We start from the raw sequence: 21,828 nt of genomic DNA, 5'->3' as shown, positions 1-21,828 counted from the left end.
ATGTACTTAGATCTACTTACCGTGGTGTCTTCACTGCGGTAATCAATGGCTGACTCTCTCCTGTTGACTCCACCTGCGCCTCTTGCCCTGGTGGAGTACCGGAGTCGATGGGAGAGTGCTCGGCGGTCGATTTATCGCGTCTAGACTAGATGCGATAAATTGAGCCCTGCTGGATTGATCACTGCCCGTCGATCCAGTGGGTAATGTAGACAAGCCCTAAAAAGGAGAAAACTGGTCTCCATCAAGAATTGTTTTCTTCTGTGCATTCTCCTTCTACTTCATATTCAGCAGCATCATCTTTTGATGAGAACAGTGATGAGAGTGACAGTGAAAGGAAAGGTAATTTCATTTCTTCATTTTCTAAGAAGAATTTTTCTACTCCATCTGCTTCAGCGTTGAAAACTCCAACTCCTGGAAAGCCTTCAGATGTGCATCAAATTAGAGGATAGAATGTCTCATGATCAGAACAACAAATAGGTGACTTATAACTGCTAATGTGGGGTGGGGAGGAGGCGCACAATGGCAGGCCCCCTCCCTCACCACTACAGCCACGGTCAACTTCCTGCTGACTGCCAAGTCACCCACTTGACCACAGTGCCTCCCCGACCACAGCACACTGGGCGGTTGCCCACGTCACCCACCCGTAAGGCTGGTCTTGCCAGGGTTGGCCTTAGGGAAAATGGCGCCCTGGGCAAACTTTTATTTTGGTGCCCTGCTCCCCACTGCTTTCCCCAGCCCCCAAACCCATAGCCCCCAATGCCTCCCCCAGCCTCCCACCCATCGCCCCAGCCCCCGCTGCCTCCCTGGGCTCCCCCGGCCCTGCGTTGCCTTCCCCCCAACTGACTCCTCTAGCTCCAAGCAGGCTAGTCCAGACATGTACTCGAGCTGGTAACCATGGCTGCCAGCCAGCTAGGAAGGGATGCGACTCAGCAGGCGTCGCACAGAGAGCTGTGCTGCCAGCCTGGTCTCAGGACCCTGCTCTGTGCGTCACCTAGTGGGGCTCAGCAAGAATGCTTGCTGCTGGTGCCTTTCCCAGGCTCATGCCTTCAGCCCCGCTCAGCACAACTCCCACCCTGGCAGAAATCGGGTGACCTCGCATGCCCCTTCCCATGCATCACCTGACATACATTTGCTAGAGACATTTATGCCAACAGTACACCATTTCCTATAATCAAAGTTCCTTATATGCTAGAATTTTTTCATAAGTTGCGTCCAGTTTACAAAGTAGCAAGTAAGAAATGGCTTGCAGGGAGTCTTCTGAATGCTGAAGCAGACAATCTGAAAAAGAGTTGGTGTTCTTATTGCACAAGTTCTTCACATGTCTCAAGTGCCTGATGGAGGATGCAATACTCATAATAAGGGCAGCATTGCCAGTGCTGCCTCCTTGTAGTCAGGTCTAGTCATTGGAGCAGAGGTTGAATCTGACATCTTTTTTAAAACCGTGTTGTATTTTGTCCCAATTACCATTGACCTCAACGTCCTTAACTACTTTCTCCTTCAAATTTTTTTCCAAGACCTTGCACTCTACAGATGTCAAACTAACAGGCCTGTAGTTCCACAGATCGCTTTTTTTCCTTTTCTTAAAAATAGGGACTATGTTAGCAATTCTCTAGTCATACAATACAACCCCTGAGTTTACAGATTCATTAAACATTTTTGCTAATGGGCTTGCAATTTCATGTGCCAGTTCCTTTAATATTATTCATCAGGCAAGGCTGGGGCAGAAACAGGATCAAGAGCAGGCTCAGAGACTTGAGAGTTTGACGCAGTGCAAGGCAAGAGAAGAGTTCCTGGTTGGGTAACACTGTTGCACAGATTGATTTGCAGCTCTGGGGGTTAGGGAAATACCTGAGCCTAGGAGTGGTTCTTCTCCAGGATAGGCTGCTGCTGCATGCCTGTGTGGTGACTCACCACATCTCTGTTGGAAGGACAGCTGAGCAAGCAGCCCTAGTTTGGCTGCGGGTTTTGTCTCATAGTCGTCAACTTTATGGGAACAACTCCGCAAACAGTGTTTTTCTCATTCCAATACACAACTGGGCACCACCACACAGCCCAACATGTTGCCGAACAGTTAAAAATAATATAATCAATTAACTGGATCCAGAGAAGATTATTTCAGTAACCGACAGCCTGGTTAATATCAAAGCTGCTTAGACTTTGTTGATAAATGAGTATCTACACCTTCTATGTTATGAATATGCTGCCCACACAATGCCCACAAAAACCTGACGCAACGTACTCTGGGATGAATGTTTTGCTGATGGTTTTATGTTTATGAATCCTACTTACAAAGTTTTCCCAAATTAATGCCAGGTTACTTCCTTCCTTCTATTTAAGAAGTTTCTTTTCTACACTCAGACTCCGTGCTTGTGAGAGGAGAAATATTGTCTCTTAGAGGCACCCAGGCGGTGGCGTGTAATTTTCCCAGATTACTGGGTGGGAGCTCAATCTGCTTCCGTATTGTATTGTAAAGATGGACCCCGAATACGGAACCCATCTCTTGTTGCTGCTGACTCCACCTGGCAGAAGGGTTACAGGTGTTAACCCTATATTAATTTCATGGATGACAATGACATTTTTAAAATGTAAGAAATATAAGTATGAAGAAGAAAACCAAAGTTTTAAACCAGAATGGGAGGAAGATTTAACATTCACTGTTAAAGGTGGCAAACCCCTATGCCTTATCTGCAATGCATCGCTCACTCACTACAAAGTGAGCAACTTGAAATGTCATTATGAAACGAATCACAATAACTTTTTGTCTATAGCCTCCTGAATCAGAATTAAGGAAAAACAAGCTAACTGCATTAAAATTACACCTAAGCAGTCAACAGACACTACTTTTGGTGTTCAGTAAGGAAGATAACACAATAACCAGAGCTAGTTTTATGTAATCGAATATTGCTCATGCTAAATAGCCACATTGTGATGGAGAACTTGTTAAGAAGAATATTGCAGAAGTGGTTGCAATTTTAGATCCAAGTAACACAAAACTTAAACAACTAATCAAGTAAATTTCAATTTTGCACCACACTACAGAGAGGCATATCTCCCAAATCAGCACTGATGTTGCAAACAAGATGCAAAACAATCTAAAGAATTCTCTAGCATTCAGCCTAGTTGTCAACGAGTCCACTGATATACAAGATAGACCACAACTAGCGATATTTGTTTGCTATGTTTCCGCAGATGTAATTGTGAAAGAAGAAACGATGGACTTAGTGGTGCAAAAGAAACAACCCATCGTGCTGACATAAAGAATGCACTTGTCAAAGATTGACAAATGCCAATGTACCCCTGGATAAATTTGTCAGTGTTGCAACGGATGGAGCACCTGTAATGGTGGGGGCGCGGGGGGAAGCCTTACCGGATTCTTGAAAAGTGATCCCAAATTTCCAGAGATTCTCCCTGTTCACTGCATCATCCATCGTGAACATCTTGCACGCAGATACTTCAAGCATAAAAATATTATGGAGACAGTCCTAAAAATTGTCAATTTTACCCTCTCAAATGGGAAGACTCATCAACAGTTCAAAAATTTCATCAAAGAGCTGGGTCTTGAAGACAAACCTAACAATGTCTCTTTCTGCTATATTGTGAGGTGGTTATCAACCAGCAATTTCTTAAATAGGTTTGTGGAACTGTTGGAGCCTATCAATGCTTTCCTTGAAGAAAAAGAAAAGTCCTAGCCACAACTGGAAGATGAGCAATGGATGCAAGATCTGATGTTTTTCACTGATATTTTGCAGCATCTGCAAACTCACAAATTGGCACTCCAAGGGAAGGATAAGATTATTTCTGACCTTACTCAGACAGTCTTCAGCTTCCAGAACAAGTTAAAGTTTCTGCAAAGAGACATAGTGTCAAGAGACTTCAACCACTTTCCCCATCTCAAGAGTAGGGAAACACATTCCCCGAAATTGAAGCAGAAGAAGATCACAAACTCAAGGAATACAGAGGCAAATTACAAGGACTGCTTGATGATTTTCAGGCCAGGCTTGAAGACTTGCAGAAGTTGAGATCCTGCTTTGCCTTTCTTTTAAAACTATTCATGGTTGATATGATCAACGACAGCTGTCCGATTCCCAAAATCATGGTTACGGAAACATCTACTCTAGAAATGGAACTATTGGAACTCCAGGAGAACCAGGCTCTAAAGATGCTACATAAATCACAGTCTACAATTGAGTTCCAGAAGCAAGTACCAGAAATAAATTATCCTCAACTCAAGAGGACTAGTGTGTGACTCATTTCAATTTTCGCCACAACATACTTCTGTGAATCACTGTACTCAGTGATAAAGCTTGTAAAATCGAAACATCGTGCAGTCCTTACAAATCAACATCTGATCGAGCTCCTCCATACCTCCTTGACAACATATCAACCAGATTTCCAAAGACTTACAACCAGGATGGAGACCCACAAGGCCTCTAGCTCTAAGAGTAATTAGCCATGATACAGTAAATAGGATGTTAATATTTTTTAAAATGCATGTGTAAAGGCAGTACATGTCTTGTGGCTCTCAAACTTCTGAAGAGAACTGTATACAGCTGGGAGGGTCAGTAAGTTTGGCCACCTCTGGCATAGTGCATCACAAACATGTGTACTGAACTCCAGGTGGCCACTCTGCAGATGTCCTGCAGTGGAATGTCTGTTAGGGATGCTGTGGAGGTAGCTTGTAGAGTGAGCTGTGATACCCCCAGGGGGAGGAATGTTTGCTATCTTGTATCGTTGTAAGATGCATCCCGAGACTAAGTGATCTTCTGGGAGGATATAGCTTGCCCAAACGATTTCTCTGTTATGGCAATAGAGTGTCTCAGTGATTTCCTAATGGACTTGATTCTTTGCAGGTAGAATGCCAGGACATGCCAGACATCGAGCAAGTGACATATCCTGTCTTCAGAGGAAGTGTGAGGTTTCAGGAAAAATACAAGTGTACTGTTTGATTGATGCTGAACTTAGAAACAACCTTGGGAAAAAACCCAGGATATAGTCATGCCCCGGCCAAAAACATCTCCACTGGGCCTGACAGCAGGTTTTAGAAGTCTACTTTCTACTTTTCTTAAGGACCACCAGAATGGGGCCGAATACAAGTGTTCTATTTCCGACACCCATGCAAAAACCAGGCCATAAGGTGGAGTGAACCTGGATTGGGATACTTAGTCTTCCCCCTGTTCTGGGTTAGGAGATCTGGGAATGGGCGGACCCTGATTGGTGGGCAGGCAGACATTGTTAGAAGTTCCATGAACCAGAACCATAACTGCCTGGGCCAGAGGGGTGCTAGAAGAATGTTGTTGGCTTTTTTGCAGCATATCTTCCCTACGACCTGAGGAGGAAAGGCATATCTGAGTCTGTTCGTCCGAGATATCAGCAAACCATCGCCTTGGGAATTGCAACCCATGGCTTCCCTGGAGCAATATAGGGGAGTTTTCCATTCATTTGTGATGCAGAGAGGTCCCATAGCACAGTACCCCACTGTGTAAATATCTTGTTTAGGACTGTGTCATGAACTTCCCACTCATGGTCTATCAAGAAGCTTCTACTTAATTTCTCTGCCAGAGAGTTGTGAATACAGGGAAAATACACTGCCTGTATCATAATGCAGTTCCTGATGCACCAGTTCCAAACCTAACAGCTTCCTGGCAGAGGGGACAAGATTTCATTCCTCCATGTTTGTTTATATAGACCACCATGTAATATTTTCCAACATCGTCTATATATAGGGTGATTGTATAAGCAGAAGGAAGGCCTTGCACACAAGGCGGGCAGCCCTCAGTTCCAGTTTTACACGTAGTCTGGCCTTCCGTGGTTGTCCAGGTGAGCACCACACCCAAGGAGGGAGTCATCCATCATAAAGGTGGCCCCGGGGGCCAAAAAGGCTGAAGGGAACTCCCACCATGATCTTTTCCAGGTTCAACCACCAAGTTAAGGAGGTGACAACTCTGGCAGGCACAATAACCTGATGGAGACGATGTGGTTCTTGCATGGTTGACAGATCAAGTGGAGCCAACTCTGCAAGTACCACAAGTGGAGTCTGGCAAAAGAAGTCACGTAGGTGCATGCCTAACAGTGAGAGGCACTTATGCACTGTGGTTCATGGTCTGTGGGTGATGTGTGAAATCTGGTTGCTCATTGCATGATACCTTTCTGAGGAGAGGAACGCTCTCCTAGAAACTGAATCCAGCTTTGCCCCTATAAAGTTTATTGACCATGTGGGTAACAAAACAGATTTTTCTTCATTTATGCAAACACCTAGGGCTGTTAAAAGTTGTATGAGAAATCCTGTCACCAACCTGACGTACTGATGAGATCAGTCTATCAGGAGCCAATCCTCCAGGTATGGGAATACTGTAGAGCCCTGGCATCTCATCTGGGCTGCTACCACAGAGAAAAACTTTTGTAAATACTCTGGGTGCTGAAGCCAGCCCAAAGGGGAAGACTCAAATACGGGAAGTGTTCCTCACATACCATGAAATGCAGGAACTTCTTATACGATAAGCAAATGTCCACATGGAAATACGTGTCCTTTATGTCAAAGGCCATGAACCACATTCCTCCCCGAAGGGAGGGGATTATAGATACCAGTGTATTCATCCAGAACATTAGCTTTTGAATTAACATGCTGAGTTACCGAAGGTCCAAGATGGGTCTCCATGCTCCATCTTTATGGAGGATGAGGAAATACGGGAAGTAGAACTCTCTCACATAGTAATGAGGCAGGATGTGCTCTATTGCCCCTCAGTGTAAAAGGGATTCTTCTTCTCATTGAAGAATTACCTCATGATAGCGGTCCCCGAAAGGGGACTGGGAAGAGGGTTTGGGAGGTCGGGAAGGAGAGAAACTCTATGGAGTATCCCTGGTGGATAATCTCCAGAACCCAGCTGTCTATACTGATCTTGTTCCAGTTGTAGGCAAAGCATGTAAGAAGGCCCCCAAAGAAGATAGGAGATGAGGTGGGTAGCATCAGTGACTCTCAACCCACATGTCAAAAATGGCTTTTGGACACTGGTTAAGAGTGAGTAGAGGCTGAGACAGTAGAGGGGGCTGAGAAGCAAGGCTTCTGAATCTTTTGGTATTTGCAGAGGCTCGTTGTGACCTGTTAATAAGATGCATGAGGAGGCGGTGGCCTTGGTCTACAGGATTGCCTCTGGTATAAACTCCCAGGAAACGCAGTCGATCTCAAGTCTTTTAGTGAATGCAGGGACTCATGTATTTTCTTATTGAAGAGATTTGATTAATCAAAATGGAGGTTCTGGGTGTTGTTTTGCACCTCCTTACAAACTCTGATGATTGCAGAAAGAATCCCTCCTCATGACCAGACCAGTGGCCAAACTTCTGGAAGCCGTATCCACCACATCCTCTGCAGCCTGGAGGGCTACTTTTGCCACTGGCTTCCCCACATCTAAAACAGACTGAAATTGGGCCCTGTCGCTGTGGAAACCTTATCTGTGAAGTCTGCAAGCCTGGAATAGGTATTAAAGTTATATTTCGCTAGCAACACTTCGTAGTTACTGACATGAAATTGCAAACCTGTGGAGAAGACCTTCCCTGCCCCAGGAGGTCCAGTCTCTTAAAGCCTTTATCTGATGGGGTGGTCCTTAGATACTATGACCAAGCCCTTTCAGCAGCCGCCTGAACCACCAGCAAGTTTGGGGCAGGATAGAAGAATAAAAACTCAGCCCCTTTAGCAGGAACAAAATACCATAGAATCATAGGGTTAGAAGGGACCGCAAGGGTCATCTAGTCTAACTCCTTGACAAGATACAGGATTTGTTGTGTCTAAACCATCTCTCAGCCCTTTTCAGTGCAGGGGCAGAGGATGCCAGCGTGTGCCATACTGCTCTTGCTGGTTCTAGTATGGTTTCATTGATGGGCAGTGCCACCTTACTCTGTCCCTAAGACTACAAGATGTCCAGGAGCTGGTGTTGAGGGTCCTGGACCTCCTTTAACGGGATCTGTAGGTCACTAGAAACTCTTTGTAACAGCTCCTGGTGTTGGCAGTGGTCATCCGGTGGAGAAGGCAAAGGAGGAGTGACTGACTCATCCAGGAATGATGAAACTGCATCCATTCATACTCGAGGCTCTGGTTCCACCTCTTCCTCCTCATACACCAATGGAACCAGCTGATGAGAGGAAGAGAAGCAGTATGAGTCTCAAGAGGGCCCTGAAGTCTATCATAAGGATCCCATGGACCACAGTAAGGATAGAAAGAGGAATAAATTCGTAGAAGGGGTCTCCAAGGAAATCAGTAGCAGCAGTCCTGGAAGGGGGAGGGTTGTATCCAGCGGAATGGCAAGCGTAACCCCTTGACTGTCTATCAGGGCTTAACTGCCTCTGCGGATACTGATGTGCACCTCTCCTCTGATTCAATTGAGTCCGAGAACTGCTCCATCAGTAGCGGCAGTGCTGTTGGTACCATGGCACTTCTACCAGATGGTTGGAGGTGAGATGGCTCCTGGGACAGTGATGTAGGCTCCTGCTCCAGAGTAAGGACATCCCTCAGAAGGCCTAGGCCGGAAAGAAGTAGAGACTGTTTAAAAGGGAGGAATATATCTTCCAGTATTATATGTCTCAGTATGCCCTGGCGTCTGAGGGTTTCCCACAGTTAAGTCTGATGGATCCAGTGCATCTGCTGCAACCGGATGGTCTTTAGATTGATGAAGTGGTACCAACAATGGGTCCGGACCCACACTCGTAGACAGAACTAGCAAACATCTATCCTTACGCTTCAGTACCAAGGTGACCAATGGAACTGATGGATCTTACTTTTTATGTGTCTTGTCCTCTGATCTGGGAGTCTTCACTGTACCTGTATCTTTAGGTTCCCTACGTGATGTCTCACCTGACCTTCGCAGGCTCAAGGAGGAAGCATGTTTCTTATGAAGAGTCCTCAACAGGTATCTGTCCTTGCACCTATGAGAGTGCCCTCTACTCTTATGTGGTGTTCTAGAAGAAGACTCTTTGGGCTTAGATGCTGAGGGCTCTGCTCCAAGGCATGTGCTTAGAGGGCCACTGCTGGTCAGTTGAGGCCGATGTACAGGGAGGTCTCCTTGGCCCAGATCAGAGAGAGACCTCATAGTCTTCTCCATCACATGTTTCTGTAGGTGAAGCTCCTGGGCCGCTTGAGTTTTGGGTGGGAAGGAGCGACAGATACTGCACTTTACAGAGATATGCGCCTCACCCAGACAGTATAGGCAGCGCTGATGTTCATCACTGATGGAGAAGAATCAAGGGCAGAAGATATGATTCTTGAATCCCGGGTCTCTGGGGATAGTCCCAGAGCCAGGAAGAGGTTCCCCCACCAAGGAGAAAGAAAACACTCTATGCTATACTATAAACTTTAACTACTAACTACAAATCTAATAATATAACTATTTACAAATGTTTTCTTTATAGGTTATAGTAAAGGAGGACACAATTCCAACTCAGGCTAGGCGGTGGTAAGAAGGAACTGGAGAGGTGTTGACCCTCACTGCCTCTTATACCCTCAGTCAGAAACACAAGGAGAGCTCCTGTGAATGCACAGAATGCACTGCTTTGAAGAATTTCTGGACTTGGACATATGGTGTGCATGCATACTCACGTGTGGAATACACATTGGAACCATCACTCGAAGAAGCAGTGCTCAGATGCTGTGGGGATGAGCAGCAGTACAAAACAATTGACAGACTAGATAGAATACATAAAGAAGTAACCAGATGTCACTCATGCTCCTTCAAAGACAGTCTACATTTAACAAGCCTTCTGTCTACTTCTGTCTTACAGGACATAATCTGGCCAACTATAATGTAAAATAAGGCTTCTATATTTATGGATGGAAATTAGAATTGACAGTGAGAGCCTGTTCTTGGTCTCTGTCCTTGTGATACAGTGTAGCACAACAGAGATATAATAATTAACAATGATACTGAATCAGGGAATAGTTCCAGCTACTGAAATCGTCAACATCAGGTGCTACCACAGCTGAGATTTCTTTGGAGACCTCCCATCCAAATACTGACCAAGCCTGACCCTGTTTAACCTGTGAGTTTTAATGGTTACTTTCCCCAGAGTAACTGTGGTTCTTCGAGATGTTGTAGTCAGTGTGGATCTCACTGTATGTGCACACGCACCTTGTTTTCACAAGACTGGAGTTCTTCTGAATAACGGTGTCCATCAGGGTACACATGCACTGTGCCTCCTCAAACTCTTGTATAAGAACAAAAAGGATGGGGTGGCCATGATCTTCCCTCAGTATCCTCACAGTTCAAAGCCCATGTTGCTGAACTCTTTCAAAAAGTGGGGATGGAAGGCAGGTCATGGGATCCACATTGACTACAAACATCTTGAAGAAAAAAAGACAGTTACCATTTTCCATCACTGGTGTTCAAGATGTGTTGCTCATGTCCATTCAACTAAGGTGTGTGCGCTCCCCACATGCGCCGGAAGTTTTTTCCCTCATCAGTATCCGTAGAGGACCGGCTCTGGCAGCCCCTGGAGCGGTGCACACATGCCACAGTATATAGGGTGCCGCCTGCCCCCCCCACCCTCAGTTCCTTCTTGCCAGAAACTCCAACAGTGGGGAAGGAGGGTGGGTTGTGGAATGGATATGAGCAACACATATCGAAGACAACCAGTTACAGAAAAAAGCAACTGTCTTTTCTTCTTCGAGTGCTTGCTCATGTCTAGTCAACTTAGGTGACTCCCAAGCAGTACCTCTCAGAGGTGGGTAGGAGTTCACAGATGTGTAGATTGCAACACAGCTCTGTTGAACCCAGCGTCGTCCCTGGCCTGCTGAGTGATGGCATAGTGGGATGTGAACATGTGCACCAACAACCACATCATGGCTCGAGAGATGTCTTGGATCAGGAAGTGTGCCAGGAAGGCCGCCGAAGATGCCTGTGCTCTGCTCAAGTGGGCTTCAACAATCACCAGTGGAGGGACTCCCACAAGCTCATAGCAGGTCCAAACACAAGAGGACCTGTTAGATCCAGTTAGAAATCCTCTAAGTGGACAGTGGGAGGCCCTTCATCCTATCAGCTGTAGAGATGAAAAGCTGAGTTGACTTATGGAAAGGCTTTGTCCGATCTAGGTAGAAAGCCAGGGCCCTTCTTACGTCCAAAGCATGAAGGCGCCTCTCTGCACCAGTTTCATGCGCCTTGGGGCAGAAGACCAGAAGGAAGATGTCCTGGCTCATGTGGAAAGTAGACATCACCTTGGGAAAGAAGGCCAGATGGGGTCAGAGCTGAACCTTGTTCTTATAGAAGACCGTGTATGGCCGTTCTGAGGTAAAGACTTGCAGCTTGGAGACTCACCCAGCCGATGTCACCGCCACCAGAAAAGCTACCTTCCATGATAGGAGAGACAGGGAGCATGAGGCCAAAGGCTCAAAGCGTGGGCCCATGAGCCTGGACAAAACCAAGTTGAGATCCCACTGAGGGACCAGGGACCAAACTCGTGGGAAAAGTCTCTCAAGACCTCTGAGGAACCTGACTGTCATGTGATGGGAGAACACCGTCTGCCCCTGGATCAGTAGATGAAAGGCAGAAATGGCTGCCAGATGCACTCTGATAGAAGAGTGTGCCAGGCCCTGGTTCCTCAAACGAAGCAGGTAGTCTAAAATCGACTGAACCGAAGAATGTGAAGAAGAGATGCCCCATTCGGCCGCCCAGCAGGAGAACCTCGTCCACTTTGTCAGGTAAGTCTGTCTAGTCGAGGGCTTTCTACTCTCGAAGAGGACCTTCTGGACCCATTCCAAACAGGCCAGTTCGTCAGGGTTCAGCCATGCAACATCCATGCCATGAGGTGGTGGGACACGAGGTTGGGATGCAACGGTGACCGTGATCCTGTGACAGCAGGTCCGGTCGCTTCGGCAGGGACGACGGAGGGCTCTCTGCAAGCCTCAATAGCATCATGAACCAGTACTGGTGAGGCCACACCAGAGCGATCATGATCATCTGAGCCTTGTCTCTCCTGATTTTCGCTAGGACCTTGCTGATGAATGGAATCGGAATGTGTACATCGGGGTTCCTGTCCATGGCAGGAGGAAGGCATCGGAGAGGGAGCCCTTGCCCAGACCCCGTGTGGAGCAGAACCTGTAGCACCTCCTGTTCTGCCTGGTGGCGAACAAATCCACTTGGGGAGTTCCCCACCTCTGGACGATCATGCCTGCTACCTTCAGGTGAAGCACCCACTCGTGGTGAGAGGAGAAGTCCCTGCTTATGTGATCCGCTAGCATATTCTTGGCACCCAGGAGGTGACACACTTCTAGGTGGATTCCATGGTCGATGCAGAAGTCCCAGAGACAGAGTGCCTCTTGACAGAGGCTCACGCTCCCCCTTGTCTTTTGATGTAGAACATCAAGGCTCTGTTGTCCATCAAGGCTCTGTTGTCCATCAAGACTCTGACCACTCTGCCTGACAAGTGAGGCAGGTAGACCATGCATGCCCTGAGCTCTTTGACTATTATGTGTAGCGTCATTTCCTCTGGGGACCACACACCCAGGATCTGGAGATTGCCAAGGTGAGCCCCCCAGCCGAGGTCCAAGGCATCCAAAACCAACTTGACTGAGTGAGGGGTACTGTCGAAGGGAACTCCTTCCAGGACTTGCCCAGGGTCAGTCCACCATCGCAGCGATGGAAGTTTTGTTGCGGGGACGGTAACAAACTTTTCCAGGAGGTCCCTGGACTGAGAGTAGACCGTTACCAGCTGTTGCTGCAGGGGTCGCACCCGGAGCCTGGCGTGGTATACCACATATGTGCACGCTGCCATATAACCTAGGAGGCGCAGGCAAACCCTGGCCATGGTCAGGGGAAACATGAAGACCTCCTTGATGCGGTCCGTCAACGCCTTGAATCTCTCCAGTGTCAGGAAAGCCCTGGCGCAGGTCGAGTCAAGCACCGCTCCGATGAACTCTATTCTCTGTACCAGAACAAACCTGAATTTTTTGTAGTTTACTAATAGGCCGAGGCAACAGCAAGTAGCTAACAGCATCATGACATCCCTTTGGACCTGAGACCTAGAGCTGCCTCTGACTAACTTGTCATAGAGGTACAGGTAAATCTGGACACCCCAACGTCTGATATAAGCAGCCTTCACTGACATGTACTTGGTAAATACCTACTACGCTGTTGCTAGGCCAAATGGGAGGACCACAAACTGATAGTGGTCAGGACCTACTGTAAACCGGAAGAAGCGTCTGTGCCCTCAAATACGGCGATATGAAAGTACGCATCTTTCAGATTGAGGGTGGCGTACCAGTCTCCCAAATCCAGGGAGGTGATGATGGAGGCCAGGGAGACTATGCGGAACTTCAGCTTCACTAGGAGTGGTTCAAGTCTTGCAGGTCCAGGATACGTCACAGTCCGCTCTTGGCCTTTGGGATTAAAAAGTAACAGGAATAAAAACCCTTATTCCTGTACTCTGGAAGAACAACCGCCACTGCATCTAGCTGCAGTAACCCCTCTACCTCCTGCATGAGGAGACTCTTGTGAGAAGGGTCCATGAAGAGGGATGGGGAGGGAGGGAGGAAGGAGGGGTAGAAAGCAACTGAAGGGTGTAACCCCGCACCACAGTACTGAAGACCCATCAGTCTGATGTTATAGATGCCCATGCAGGGAGGGAAGGAGAAAGGCGGTTGGCAAAAATAGGGGAGGAAGGATCCTGGGAACAGTCCGATAGGTTGCCCTTGGCCATACACTCTAAATGGGCACTTGGCCACTTGCTTTTTGCGGTTCGAGCTCAACGGAGAAGACTGTGAAGGCTGGTGCTTAGGATGCCACTTGCAGCCTCTGCATTTCTTATGGAGAGTCTCCTGGCGAGGGTGGCTCCCCTGGCCCCTGAGGCTGCTGTAGTTTGAACCGCTTGCAGGCAGAGCTGTGCACATATAGGGTCAATGTTTTAAGGGTCGTGAGGAATTCTTGAGGCCATGGAGCTTATTGTCCGTCTGTTCCGCAAACAGGGCTTGCCCACCGAAGGGAAGGTCTTGCATCGACTGCTGAGCCTCCATGGACAAGCCAGAGAGGTAGAGCCAGGATGCCCGGCGCATAACGACAGCCAAGGTCATGGTTTAGGCCTGTGCCCTCCTTCATGATTGCCCGGAACTCCTTCCTAGAAGCCTCAGGAAGGGAGCCCTCAAACTTGGCCCTGACTTGCCACATGTTGAAGTCACAGCATCCCAGGAGGGCCTGATGGTTGGCCACCCTCAACTGGAGAATAGAGGACAAATAAACCTTACGCCCAAACAAGTCTAGTCTCTTGGAGTCTTTATTCTTAGGGGTAGCCCCAGGTTGACCCAGTAGCTCCCTGTGGTTAACTGCCTCTACCATTAGGGAGTTGGGAGCAGGGTGAGTGTACAGATACTCATGGCCTTTGGATGGCACAAAGTACTTGTGCTCAGTCCTCTTGGAGATGGGAGGCAGGGAGGAAGGAGTTTGCCACAGGGCTTTGGCGATCTTTGAGACCACTTCATGAAGGGCCAAAGCCACCCTGGCCAGAGCTGTGGAGCAGAGGACAGCAAAGAGAGAGTCCGAGGGCTCCTCTAACTCCTCCGCCTGAAGGCCCAGGTTGGTGGCGACCCTCTTCAGTAGTTCCTGATCATCCAGAACCGGGGGAGAGGGCCCTGTTATAGTCTGGCGATGACGAGGGAGACGCCGGTACCGACAGGTCCTCCACAACCATTGGTGGCCTAGTGACTTGCTCCCCTACTCCCTCTTGGACCTGCGGGGTCCTTGTGCCCGAGGCTTCGTGCAGCAGAGGAGGGCGGGAGAGAGAGGCAGGTGGTCTCTCCAAGGCTCCGGACACTGAGCGGGCGGCCTGGGAGAGCTGGATGATCCCCCACAGGTTTCATGGGAACCATGGCCCCAGCCACTGTACCTGAGACCACGGGGCCAGTTTCAGTGCCGACAATGTAGCTGCTACCACTGGTATCGGAGCTTGTCCCACCATCAGGGAACCTCGTTCCAAACCAGGGTTGGATCCTGAGCGGTCACTCCCAGGCGACCAGGACAGAGCAGATTGGTGGTTCTGCCCCGACTGATGCGGTCACTCCGCCTGGAGTCCAATCTGGAATGGGGTCTTGGGGACCGGTGGCACTCGACTGATACGCGAAGTCCCGGAGCTGGCGATCTACGTCTCGCACTAGATGAATGGTACTGGGATGAGGAGTGACACTGGGAGTCAGAACAGGCCCAGTAACGGGGAAGCAGCTGCACACAGTGATGCCTTCCTAGGGGATCAGTGATGGCCCAAGGAATGGTAGCTTCAATCCCGCGATGGGTCTCTGGAGCAGTATAATGGTCTCTGAGATACAGGGTGCCGAGACCAGTACTCCTGCCGGGGGTGGGGGGGAGAGGAAGAGTGCCTCCAGAGGTCTGTGCCCAGTCGCCGGTGAGCCGTGCCTCAAGCCTCTCTACCTGTGTCCAAGGTCCGGGGACTGAATGGGGCTGCACTGTGTCTGCCTTTCACGGTCAGAGGTGTGGTGGCTACAGGAGGGCAAGTGCTGGCAAGACATCCCCTGCGATAGGGAATGGTGCCACTGAGGTGGGGACCATGGCAGTCAGAAAGCAGGTTTTCCCCATCACCGGGGAACCGCAGGAGCACGTGTGGGTGGCACCAGGAGGGGCATGATCTCCTGCGCCGCCTGCAGAGCCTCCAGCGTGGACAGTATCTGGAGCTGACAGAGGCCTCAGCCACTATCTGGGGTGGCTGGCGGGGAGCGGGCTGGCCTACACCTCTTGGGCCCGAGATCCCAATGGGGGTGAAAAGTTGCCTGGCCTGGGACCTTGCTCAAACCCAGTCTTATCCTTTCCCTTGCAGGAGGTTGGAGACCAACCTTGCACCATTTTCTTAGGCTTCTTTGTCAGAGCCATAGATGGGGACCGGTGCCAGCCAGTGGACGGTCCCGGTGGGGTCCTGTGTACCAAGGTCACGGTGCTCAGCGCTGAGTCAGAGCATTGCTCTAGTGCTGGGGTGAAGGCCTGTACGGGGAGACTTTGGCAAACCAGAACAGTGCCTGAAACCACTATGGATTATTGCTAAAAGCAGGCAAGTCAGCAGGCTGTAAATTGGCCATTCAGCACTCTCAGTTTGACCAAGGCAGGAGGGGAGGGTGTTTTGGGTGCCACAGAAAGGGCAGTTTGACCCCGCGTCCTTCCTGATAAGAATTGTGTTGAAGTTGCTGATACATGGATTTTAGAAGAGCAGGATGTGCCCCAGGAATGTCTATTGGGACCTCAAGGCTGCGAACTCTGGAAAAACCCACACCTGGTTAATCAATAATCAGAAGGAACCTTTTGCTTGACCATTGAAACTGCTTACTTATAAGTTTTCTTTAAGGAACATGTAATTCTATTACTAATGTATAAATAAGGGGAGAAAGTTTGAGGTAGTTGGACTCTTTTTAGACTCTCCCTCTGGATACATCTTGCAGTCCCCACCGGCACATGGAAGATTTGGCCACCGGAAGCCTGCCACTGTGTCACTCAAGAGCCACACTCAGCTTTGATAATTATCAAGGGTTGGGGGTATTTTATTAACTGGTTGCGGACATGTGTAAGTGCTTGAGACTAAGTAAAGTTTAGCTTTAAGTGAAAGCACTCTTGTGTTGTCCTGTCTGTGCCAGCCATTTATCGGTCGGATGGCCGTGTCTCCCCCAATTTATTTCCTGACACCACCTAGCACAGAGTAAAAGTTAACAAGAGCTTTGGGTTGAAAGAACCCCGGGTAACAGGCCAACTCCATAAGAAGCGCTCATAAACAAATATCGTGCTCCTTCTTAGTCCTTGACTTGAAGGACTTGCAAATTTTGCACTTTTCACTAATGTGCCCTTCGCCCAAGCAACACAGACAGCTGCTGTGTGGATCACTAATGGTGATCTTGCAGCAATGACAGGGCTTAAAGCCTGGAGATCAGGGCATGCCTCATCCCGAGGCAAAGTCCCATTCGGGACCTACGAAGTCTCTAACTACAGCTAAGGGATTTACTAACACTATACAGAAAACTATATACCAGGGATTGGCAACATTTGGCACATGGTCTGCCAGGGTAAGCTCCATGGCAGGCCAGGCCGGTTTGTTTACCTGCCGCGTCCACAGGTTCGGCCGATCGCGGCTCCCACTGGCACTCCAGGCCAATGGGGGCTGCAGGAAGCAGCGTGGGTCAAGGGATGTGCTGGCCACATCTTCCCGCAGCCCCCATTGGCCTGCAGCGGCGAACTGCGGCCAGTGGGAGCCACGATCGGCCGAAACTGCGGACACGGCAGGTAAACAAACTGGCCCGGCCCACCAGGGGGCTTACCCTGGCTGGCCGTGGGCCAAACGTTGCCGATCCCTGCTATATACACTATAATACAAGAATTAACGAGTTCGTATGAACGAGAAAGCAACACTGCTATGAAGCTGCAACAGTTTCAGCACCGTCACCAGCGGCAAGAAGGAACTGAGGATGGGGGAGCCAGCGGCACCCTATATATTGCGGCATGTGCACGCCATTCAAATGGGTGCCAGAGCCAGTCCCCTACAGATACTGCTGAGGGAAAAAACTTCCAGCACCAGTGCAGGTGGCAAGCACACACACCTAAGTTGAATGGACATGAGCAAGCACCTGAAGAAGAATCATAGTTACTGTAGGGTAAGTAGCTGTTCTTTCTTCTTTGAGTATGTGTCAGGGTCGATCCCACTGCAGGTAACTGGCAAGCAGTATCCTCCTTGGACTGTGGAAGTAAGGAGTTCCAGCTGTATCAGTCAGTCAAAAGACATTGAAGTACTGCTCTCCCGAACTTGGCATCCAACCTAGTGCCATATGAAGGCCATAATGTTTAACAGCATTCGGTGGATTGCTCTATGTTGCCAACTTGCAGATCTCAGAGATTGACAGAGCCCTGAAACAGATGGAAGTGGCTGCTTGTGCCTTGGTGGAGTGTGCCTTGACACTCAGATAGGGAGAGTCTCACCAGCCATTCAATAGCAGGTGGAAATGCACTGTGTGATCCACTTGGAGATTCTCTGTGATGAGATGTGTTGGTCTTTCAATGAGCCAGATATGGCCACAACAAGGCAGAAAGTCATGCTGCAAGGTTTGGTCCTGTTAAGGTAACAGAGCAAAGCTCTGGATATATCTAAAGTATGCAGTTTCTTTTCTCCGAGCATTGAATGTGGCTTCAGAAGGCAACTGACTGGTTTAGATGGAATTTCGAGACCAACTTAGGGATGAACTTGGGACTCTCTGTGTACCTTATTTTGAAGATTAACTGTCTGTAAAACACATAGAAGAGGAAAAGCACTGTATATTGCAAATATTACCACTATTCTGTTTTTTGTTCCTGCTAGAAGTTGTTGTCCTATTAGAGTGCAAAGTTATTGTTTTTTAAATATCTTGCATCTGCTAAGTGACCGAATCTATATGTGAAAGTTTATTTCTACTTTCTGTTTCTACTTCTCAAAAAAGTGAAGGAGATATGGCTAACTATGCTAAAACAAATTACAATTGCCTCTTCAAAGTTTGCAAGATTATCCCTCAGTCCTCCAAAGTGTCCTGACTAACCGGTTGCCTTTATTACTAACAAAAGTAATCCTACATGGCCTTTATTTTTGGGGCCTATAGATTTAACCATTCGCTAAAGAAGATCATAAGATGAATATCTGAGATAAATAATCAGTTATACAACTATTGTCATGTGGTATGATTCTGGTGCCTATCACATTCCCCTTCAGTTTTGTAATGCACCTAAATGCTAATAACAGTTAAGCATTTAAAAATACCATGAAGTTTTTTCACCTCATTTTCTAAGACTGCACTGTGCTATTTTCTCAAAACTCAGGCACAAACTCAGATTATCATATACTGTAGAATGACAAATTTAATCACTGCTTTTGAAAAAAATGTAGATTTGATTCAGTCAAACTAACTCAGCCAGACACATGCTAACTCCAAGGATTGACAGACTGGCTATGAAAAAAAAACTTTTATATGCTCTGACTCTGTCTCTCCCAGTAGATGATGCTACGTGATTAACCCAAAAAGACTAAACTGGGGCAAGGTTTCTTAGATAAATGTTATAACTCCAAAATTGAAGAGATCAGAATTTCCCTTTAATCAATTTTTTCACAAATACAATACAGATCATTTCTTTTAAAAAATCATGAGATTAAAAATTCTCATAGTAAAAAAATTTATTTTAGAGACTTTTTCCCCCTTAGATTCATCAAAGACTGCTATCTAATCTGTCCTATTCAGATTTTTTTTATTGTGCCCATCACCATAGTATCCATATGCTTGCCTTTGGTAAATGAATCTATGTTAGGCTTCCACATTGCATCTACCACAATGATATTTTTATGTTGCACAAAATTAAGGGATATAAAAACACAGAACAAAAAGGTGTTTTTCATTCTTCCTTCCTCCAAGGCACAGGAGCATGACTAGATTTGTCAATTTTTTGTTTTGTTTTGAAGAGGATCAAATCTGGGAAAAGACTTTATCAAAAAGGTATTTTATAGCTCATTCTGAACACAGCCAGACTTTGATTCAGTCTGTATATTTTGGCAAGGAGTTCCACAGCAAGCGTTACCACTGAAAATTCTTTGTTCACAGTGCCAATAGTAGGAACCTGGGTCCATCCAGCTGCATCATCCTTTGTGAAATGTATTTGTGCTGGGAGACCATGAAGGAGGTTAAGAGCATCTCTGAGGTAACTAAATCTCAATAAGCCCCCTTGTATCCAACCGGAGCCTAAACACCTACACTGCTATTTTTTGCCCCAGGGTGCAAGCCCAGGTCAGCTGACCAAGGCTCTGAGACTCGCTGCCGCGGATTTTTTTTTTGCTTTATAGATGTACTTTTTGTGGCAGCTGCATCCAACCCTAGATTCTGCTATCTATTCTATATAAATTCTCATACCATGCTCATCACTGTAATAGTTGAGAACTGGTACGCTACTGTTTGTTAGATCCGAATTGTTTTATTTCCTTTCCTAAAAAAAAAAAAAAAAAAAAAAAAAAACTGATCAATAAGCAGAATATTTTTAAACTACAAGAAGCTGAATTTTATAGTAAAAAGTATATTAGTGCAAGATAGTTAAAAAGTGAAAACTACTAATTCCCCAGTGGCAAATTTTAAATAATGCATAGAGTGCTACAGGAACAAGAAACTAGCAATATTCTAACCAAGTTTCTTGGTGTTTACAGTTTTAAAGATGTAAGAGTCTTGGTTTTATATAGCATGTCAGAAATCACTCCAGGCATTTTTCTGCATGCTAAGCTAATCTGTACATTGACACTGGAAGTTATGGTGTAAAAGGAGGAGAGATTTTCATAGCTTACTGTATCAAAGAGTTTGGCTAAATGCCTTCCTCGCATTAAAAATGGCATTTAACCAAAAATCTTTGTCCACAGAATTTCTTTTCTTTCATTCTAATTTTAACTGAATATTTAAAAGTGAAGTTATTTCTATTTCTCATGGAAATAGAAAAGTAAAGTATTGTGTAGTATCATTAAAAGGAATACATTGTGAAAGGAACCTACTATACTGGAGTCAATGAAAATAGAAAATATAAATATAATGAAATGCTTCAAATTAGTTAAGAGGATACAGTAAAACTTTCAGGTCTACAATGAGACCCATTGATTATATTCTGAATTGCAGGCATACACAAGCATGTGATACAAACAGGCAACCACATGTCAGAACATACCTCGGTTACCTCTACTCTGTTCTTTTGAATAAACAGGAAATTGCCTTCTGAGGAAAGATATGTATAAGTTGGCTAAGAGATGGGGTGGAGGTGCATCTAAGAACAATCTATAAATATCTGCTGCAAGGGTTGAGGTTAATTATTTAAGATACTACTGGAGGGTTAGACAGAAGAAATAGGATGGATGTAAGAAAATAAAGAAAATAGGGTATCAGAAAAGAATTGCTGACCATAAAATATCAGTTTGTGGAATAAACTCCTGGAGTGGCATGATAGAAAAATAACAATTGGGACACTTATAAATAGTCTGGACAAAACATGGGAAGACATGCTGTGAGGATCGTGCTTGCAGTAACAAGGAGATGGACTTCTACACCTCTAATTTTTATAATATATTTCTATGACTTAGCTGATACATAATATAATTAGCTTTTACCTATGTACATTTCACACGGTACTTTGCTGTCTTGTGAGTGTTGCATTCTGAGATACATGATTGCTCCCATGTCTCTTGTCCATGTCCATGCATCTCCTTCTCCCCAATCCTTCCTTCCTTCTCTCTTTCTCCCCCTCTCCATCTATCTTCCCACTGTTCAGCAACGGTATGAGCAGCCTCTTATTGCCCCTGTTTGAACAGTTGCCTACAAACAGCTCCTTGTTCAGTGTAGACATTGTGACATTAGAGGCGAGTAATCACCCCTCCTTATCGTATTGTGGAGTGGCGGCAGTGTGACTTAGGTAGTAAACCACTCCTCCTCCTCTTCACCTCGTTTCTTCTACTTTCCAAGTATTTTCTTGAGGCTTCGTCTACACTTAAAAGTTAGATGGACTTAGCTATGTTGCTCAGGGCTATGAAAAATTTCACACTTTGAGCTCCGTAGTTATGTCAACCTAACCCCAGTGTAGACATGGCTAGGCTGATGGAAGAATTCTTCCACAGACCTAACTACTGCCTGAGGTGGATTAACTGTATAGACAGAAAAACCACTTTGGTTGATGCTGGAAGCATCCAATCACTACAGCTACATAACTGCAGCAGCATAGCTATGCCACTGTACCAGCTGTAGTGAGACATGGCCTGAGTGACAGTACTGAGACACACATATCCTTTGCTCTGCTCACCCAGCCCCCACTGCTTTACTCCATTTCCACCTTGTGA

The 21,828-nt window shown here is 46.7% G+C and overlaps 1 protein-coding gene across 13 annotated transcripts in view; it reads right to left on the bottom strand.

The window, feature by feature from the left end:
- Positions 1-21,828, bottom strand: part of SRPK2 (SRSF protein kinase 2) — a 309,081-nt gene that overhangs the window by 223,727 nt on the left and 63,526 nt on the right. The window contains exon 1 of one of the 13 annotated variants that reach the window (XM_084644362.1): positions 21-216. The exons of 9 other annotated variants lie outside the window; for them this stretch is intronic. The gene's annotated coding sequence lies outside the window, so the exon portion shown is untranslated. Of the gene's footprint in view, positions 1-20; positions 217-21,828 lie in introns of those variants that run through there. 3 more of the 13 variants (XM_084644354.1, XM_084644359.1, XM_084644358.1) reach the window with 3 other exon arrangements.

This window comes from Lepidochelys olivacea, assembly GCF_965140295.1.
Source record: "Lepidochelys olivacea isolate rLepOli2 genome assembly, chromosome: 1".
Lineage (NCBI taxonomy): Eukaryota > Metazoa > Chordata > Testudines > Cheloniidae > Lepidochelys > Lepidochelys olivacea.
Note: the sequence above shows the minus strand (reverse complement) of the source record. Positions and strands in the feature narration are given on the sequence as shown.